This window comes from Capsicum annuum, chromosome 7, assembly GCF_002878395.1.
Source record: "Capsicum annuum cultivar UCD-10X-F1 chromosome 7, UCD10Xv1.1, whole genome shotgun sequence".
Lineage (NCBI taxonomy): Eukaryota > Viridiplantae > Streptophyta > Magnoliopsida > Solanales > Solanaceae > Capsicum > Capsicum annuum.
Window position 1 is genome coordinate 148945875 of NC_061117.1, and position 8304 is coordinate 148954178.

The window sequence follows — 8304 nt, forward strand, 5'->3', positions numbered from 1 at the left end:
TCCTAATTAATATATATCTCTTTTTCTCTCTCGTCATTATTTTTCTCTCTTATTTAATTTTCTCCCTTATTTAAGATATTATTTTACTGCTAATGATCCTAATTACTATAATATAATAATAATAATAATAATTTTTCTGTTGTGATACGCACGTTTAAGGAATTATAGTCGTGTAATTAATAATGAATAATCATTTTCTATATTTATGGAATTAATAAAGTTGTAGCAGATTAGTTTACCACTGCCACAAATTATTCTCATTTTTAATTTAATTATATATATTATATTGTGTACATCTTTATTATACTATTCAAATATAAATAGTTTATACCATATATATGCTAAAAATATAAATCGATGGTACATATTTTTCATAAAAAAATATGTCCAATTTAACAAATTTATACCTTAAACTGCAACTGCTACCTTTATATACCATAATACTTGGTATCTTTATACACAAAGTATTATATTTTTACCCATAAATATATATAGTATTATATTTATAACAGAAATATACAAAGTATGTTATATATAAATTTTATACCATGTATATATCATATACACACATATAAATATACAAAATATTAAGAAACATACTAAGCATATTTATAACATAAATATACAAAGTATGTTATATATGAAGTTTTTATCATGTATATACCATATACACACATATATAAATATACAAAGTATAAAGAAACATACTAAACATATTTATACATTTATGGTATATGATATAATATATCATAAATATGCAAAGTATGTTTTATGTAGAAATAATTTATTCACACACAGTAAAATCTTTCATGTATAAGAAAATTAAAGAAATAAATTAGCGGCACCCTAAAATTTAATAACAACTCATCATTTCCTATTTTTTAGGAACGTAAAATAAAGGAATTTAATTAAATAAATTCTTAAAAAAATAAATTTGTTTGAAAGATAATATTTGTTACCTAAAAATTGGAAGCAATGATCTATTAATATAACATCCATATTTAAAATTTTCAAATGTGAGAAAAAAGTTATTAATGTAAATATTATATATGTCATAATTGAAATTGATTAAATATGACCATGTATATGTATTTATCTATATCTATATCTATAATATATTAAAAATGTGAACACCCTTAGAAAAGTGATTTGAACTTTTTGCCCTTCATTAAAAGATTTCGTAATAGACAAAACTGTCTTTTCTCTATTTTCCTAAATAATTATTATTATTGAACGAAATTTAAAATCAACTAAATTTAGTTAAACTAGATAATAGAATCCTACTAAAAAATTAAAATCAATAGTAATGTGTCCTTGATTAATGGGAAAAAAATTTATTTTCTATGATATATATTAAAAATTAAGAAGTACTTAAATATTAATTTGATTTTAAAAGTTTGATCAAACACTAATTGGTTCTCAGTAATACCTTAAAAAAAACACTTTTTGATAAAAAAAAAAAAACTTTAAAAAGCTTTTATGTAATATTATATTATTTATTAATTATTATTTATAATATTTAATATACTCCAAAAATATATGTGCGAATGAGTATTAATAGACTCCTACATAAATGGAAAGAACGAATTTCAATTAACCCAACACTTCTACATTAATGTTCTTTCCATAAATTTTAAAAATCAAGGTCTTTTTTTATTTTTATAGGAAACTTTAATATTTAACATTTTAAAATTAATTAAAATTTTAATTATATTAAAAACGAACTTCTATATAATTAAGAAATCCTAATTTATGCTAATTGCTCTAGGTTTTCTCTATAAAAAGTACATTAACCAAAGGGCAAAAAAAATTAAAAGTACGCATAAGCTACTATGGGCTTGTTTTCTTTTTATTATTTTATATTTTGATTTTTAATAGTTTAAAGAAAAATAAAAGAACAAACATGTTTATTCTTATTCATCTTTTTACGTTTTGTATTGATCATAATATATAATTTCTTTTTTTAACTGTCTTATTTGGATTACAGTTTATGGTGATTCGTGAAGTACAACTTTTGATTTAAAAAATTGATCGCACAAGATAACCAAAAGGTAGGTTTCTTTTTGTTTTTACTTTAGTTTTTTTTTTTAAATATATATTCATCCTAAATTCTATTTTTAATGTAGGGAAATTTGCTTTATAAAGATTTGTATATGATGAGGCATTCAAGGTTTTTGAGACCAAAATAATATAATTCATGTTAAGAAGAGGTGTTCAACTTCCTAGCATTTAAGATATATTGTGCAAAAAAATTTTGATTTTCTATCAGATGTCCGATATTCATATTGAAACTTGATTAAATTTAAATTTGTATTAGAAAGTCCCATATTAGAGTTTAATAGCTTATTAACGAAGGTGAGGTGGTACTCATTATGCAAGTTTATGTAGATATTATGCGCATTATATCAAGATTTTGGGTTTGTTTATATACTTATTTTTAATCCTTTTAAGACAAATTTCACATTGACAAAATAGTAATCTTAATTGTTTTTCTTATATTTAAGACTTCATATTTAACTCAAATTTTATTTATCAAATATTAATTACAATGTCATGTAAAAATTATGATTTACCTTATAATTATATACTAAAATTTGAAATTGTATATTTGTAATCACGTAGAATTTATGTAATAGCTAAAGATGGATTAAGAATCTTATTTTATTTAATTTGAGTATGGTAAGATCATAAGACTTTTTTCACAAGTGCAATTCTTTTATTTAATATTTTATTTTAAAAAAATTTAAATATCTACAACTTTACCTTATATAGATATTTGTGTATATAGTAATTCCTTTAAATATAGATTTCAAAATATATATAAAAAATCATGATAAAATAAATATATTAAAAGAAATTAAACGCCGATATTTAATATTAGGAGAATTAAGGAAAGAAAAAAAAAGTGTGGAAGAGAAAAACAACTTGTGTTTTAAGTATTTGTCTATCCATCATTCTAATATGATCCAAACTTGTCCTTCATTAAAATATTTTATAATAAATAAAATTATTTTTTTAATTTTTTTAATAAATAAATAAGATATTTAAAATCTACATATATAAGAAGAAGCATAAATTATAGAAAGATATTTACATGCCTATTTTTTATAATAGGAGAATACTTAATTTTCCTTTTAAATGAAGAATTATTTTAAGTCTAAATTCATGACCAAATAATGAAAATTGTGTAATATATCAAATTTGTAAAGAAAATAAAAAATCAACAAAGTCACCTTAGAAAATATTTCTTTAAATTTTAACACTCCTTTTATGTTTGAGGGTCCTTTTTTTTTTTTTTTTTTTTAAAAAAAAATTATTCCACTCCTAACTATTCACCTTCAAATTGTCACTTTATGCATTCATAAATTAATTTAACATTATGTTAAACAATAGGTTCACAATCGAATAATAAATATATTTTAAAATTCAATGATTCAAAAAAGTAAGGAAAATAATTTAACAATTAGTATGACAATGTCATTGGGTTATTAATAGGAAAATGTAATAAATGATTCCAAAATTAATAGCGTTATAGAATTTTCTTATTTTTTATATTTATTAAATAAAAGTGGAATTGTACTTTAAGTTATTTTACTAATAGTTAGGACAAATTAATAGAAGTTTAGATAATCAAACCTCTCCTTAAACTATTAGGTAAGCCACATATTTTTGAATTTCAAATCAATTAAAATTCTATTTTATACAAGTTTCATCTATATTAAACTTATATTCAAGAATACTTTATTTGACATTTATCTTCCATTAAATTATTACCATTCTTCTTCAATTATTATGTTGTTTGTACTTTGAAGTCCAATAATTGTGATATATGTTTTTGAAATTTACAATAATAAATTATCATGTATTTTTAATAGATAATTGTTAATAGAAAATTTTTTGTTTTGTGGAGTTTTGATAGTATCTATGATTGAAGAGACAGATTTGTTTGTGATTTGAGGTAATTTTTCTAAATATTCTTATATGTTCTTGAAATTAAATATCATATATTCTTGATAGACAATTGCTAATTGAGAAGTTTTTTTTGTGTGCAATATTGATTTATCTTGTGATTGAAAAATAAATTTGCTAGTGTTTTGAGACAAGTTACCTAAAATTTTAGTATTTTATTGATGTTTATAATCATAATAGTATCTATGATCAAAGAGATAAATTTTCTTATGATCTGAGATAATTTTTTTAAAATTTTAGTATATTTTTGAAGTCTACAATAAATAAACTATCATGTATTTTTGATAATCAATTGTTAATTGAGATTTTTTTTCCTGTGAAATCTTGATATATCTTATAATTGAAGAGACAAACTTAAGTTTTCTAAAACTTTTAATATGTTATTGATATTTACAGTCATGATAATATCTAAATCGTTTAGTCATTCTATTTCAATATTAATTCTCTTTTAAAATATAAGATCATGATACTGCTTCAACTGTGACGATATAAATTATGATCCGGTATATCAATATTAATTTACTAATAGATTTCAATGGTTGTTCTCTTTTTTTTTGCTTCAAGCTATATTATTTAAATAGATATAAAATTTATTCTAACTTCAATTTCTACTTTTTAATAATTTCATTTATATATATAATTTTATTGACTTACGAGAAATACACGTGCAAAGCATGTGCACTAAACTAGTTTTTATAAAAGTGGCTAATTGTGTTCTTTTTTCGTAAGTAGGTAAATTTTAGTTGGGTGACTTTGATAGTTTATAAAAGTTGGGGCATAAAATTATATTTAAAAAAGTTTTTTCAAAAGTAAAAAAAAATAATTCAAAAAAGACATGGTCAAACACAACTCCAACTCCAATTTTAACTCCAACTTCAACTCTAACTCCAACTCTGGAAAATTTTAGTTTTCATGGCCAAACGGCTACTAAATTTTTGTTTACTTTCTTTTAAGAATAGGACTCAAATACCTATTTTTTTCTCACATATAAAATTTTGATTTTTTTTTCCTTTTTTTCACTTCTAAAATTATTGTTTTTATCTTGATACACAGTATAAAAGGAGAAGAATTATTATTTTCCTTCCTAATTTTTTTGGAGATATCACGTAAAACATAAATCAAACTGACAATTTTAAAGGAAAAGTTAACCAGCTCACTCCAAAAACAAAACTCAACCAAGATAAATTACATCCAAAAATAAAAGTAAAAAACAATAAGGATTTTCTTTCCCTTTTTCTTTTTGGAAAAGAGTCACATACACACAAAAATACAAAGTTATCACCTTATACTCCTCTTTCTTCTTTTCCACAAATAATAGTGGATAGAATTGTTAAATATTATAAAGGTAAATTTTTGATTAATTTAGAATTATTGATCTTAATTAATTTCAAATTATACATATTAGGATATAATTAATTGTTAATAAATTGAGTAAAATAGTTAAAGACGATTTTGTATATGCAGAGTATTTTAATGAAGGATAAAAAATTTAAATCACTTTTATAACGGTCTTCACACTTTTAGTATATTATAAATAGACATAGATATAGATATAGATTATAGATTATAGATATAGATAAAAGGCCTCTTCATATAAATTTTTGCTCTTCAATATGATAAATGAAGAAATTGTGAACCAAAGCATCTATATTTACAAACTAATTTGCCAGGCATAAATTTAGAAATTTGCTGCAAACACGATGTTTAATGCATTAATTTTTTCTTATGTCTCGCTCGATATAAGTTTTGAATGAATTAAGTAATGCGATATAAGTTATGTAGTGTTTCTGTGTTCAATTTTTCTGAGCACAAATTTAACAAATTTTTATCTTGCTCGGCACAAAATTTGTTAAGAATTAAGTCATGCACTTTTATCGCACAACTTATAGGTGTTGAAATTAAAAATTTGCCTTTATCAACATAAGTTTCATAGGAACTAAAATATACCAATGTCATTTACGACATAACTTGCATCTCTGAACTAAATTTTTTGCCTCCATCTACTTATTTTTATTGGAATTAAATGACATAACTTGTTGATTTTGAAATTAAAGTTTTACCTTTATTAGCATAAGTTCTGTAAGAATTAAGCGATATAATTTGAATTGTATTATGAATCAAAAGTAAAAATTTACGATCCACCAAAAATTATTTGTTATCTCAGTGTTAGGAGTATTTTTGATAACTTTTTTATTTATCTAAAATGCTTAAGGACAAAAGTTAAAGATCACATTCAAAATAGGGACATTTGTGCGAATAATCAGAGATATCTGTTAAAAAGAAAAACTACACTATAATCTACCATCAAATTAATAACCAACAAATAAATTTTTTGATATATATATATATAGGCTTTGGAGTTTGACGGGTTAGGTCAGGCTGGTCCATCAAATTGATGTGCTAGAAAACACCAAGTTCACGTCATCACTCTATGGGCTGCGGACCTCACGGGTTAGCCCACTTTTTAAAAAATAATATTTTATAATTTAATTTTAGAATGTTAATAAACATAAATATTTGCTAGACAATATTACACAATGTTACTACTTGCTAATCAAGTCTTCAATACCCCGAAAAATAATTCTAATAGCAAAATTAAATAACTTTTGATATGATATCCTTCGAACCGAATAGAAATACTAATAAGTAATCTAAATAGTTAATGAAAAAAATATAATTGATAATTAAAAATATTAACCTAATTTTATTTCAATATTTCAAAATAAAACACAAAAAATGTCAATATTTCATTCATTAAAAATAAAAATGAACTCCTCCAAAAAATTTTTTATGGCATTTATTATGTATACAACATCATCATTTTATCTTCATCAAGCATCTCTGAATGAGCTTTTAATAAAGTTCCATCAGAATCTTTATTTTTCATCTACAATTTATATACAATATGAGTTAATTAAACATTAATAAATAATTAAATTTAAGAACTAATAATATCTTACATGTATGAAAAAAAGTATTATCAATTTGAGAGATATCGTGCAACCAATTTTGAGTAGTAATAAGTGTTTGAACATAGCTTCTATATTTGGTGAGAACATGTCCTCCAATGCTGAATGATGATTTTGATACTATAGTAGTAATAGGAATACTAAGTACATCACGAGCCATCTAATAGCCATATCTTGAAACTTTTCAAGATCAAGTCTTGGTTCCTTAAGTAAAAATCAAATTTCAATTTTCCATCGCTAAAAGTAGGTTCATTTTCAAATGCTTTAAATTCCTATGAATATTAAACATAACAATAATTAATACATACATATATACTACTACTACAACAACAACCACAACAACATTGTCATTTGATATAGTTAAAAAAGAATTCAATTCTTAACGAAATGAAAATTACTTACACTAAACACTTTGAAACCTTTGAATTTTCTCCTAATTTCGCTTGGTGTAGTCAGAATACTAGAAGAAGCACTAGCAAAATTTTTCTTGCTCGCATAATATTCATAAAGCTTATACAATCCCTTCTTCACAAGTTTTATTTTTTCTTGTATCGAAAGAGGATCCAATTTAGAGTAATTTTTTTTTTAAAATGCGTCTTCATGCGGGGATCAAGGATTGTTCCAAATGCAAGTACTACACTATATTGTTTTCAATATTTTTCAAACCTTTCATGCATCTTTGAAGCCATTTTCTTAATGACTTTATCTTCATTATTCAATTTCTCATTCAACATGCATTCAATTCTCCGAATTTGCATAAAATACAAGTTGAAAGTTGGATAACTTGAATCAAAAATTAAATTTGTTATCTCATTGAATTACTCCAAGACTTCACATATTTTTCAACCCTTCTCCATTGATCAAGTGTAGGATGATGAACATAAGTTGTAACATGCAAATGTAAACAGGCAAAAATCTTTTCAGGGGAGAGCACTTTCAAGCATCAAATATGCCGAATTTCATCTAGTTGATACGTCTAAACATAAATCGACACTAATATCAATTTCAACTTGTTTAACATATTACTCCAATTTTTGTTTTCTTCCATTGAATCCTATAACATGCTTAACACTTTCTATAATTGCAAACAAGGAATCACTAGCTACTTTAAATCCTCTTGAACAATCAAATTCAAAATATAAGCACAACAACGAACATGATAGAACTCATCACATACCAAACTATTTTTGTAAATTAAGATGACTTTTCAGAATAGTGTGCAAGTTATCATTTGAGATGAAATTATCCAAAGTAATAGAATATACTTTCTTATCTAAGTTTCATTATTTCAAGCAATCATATATCACAACAACCATTTCAACTCTTGCATCTGCAACTTCCGTGTTCCTAGAAGACATCACAATAT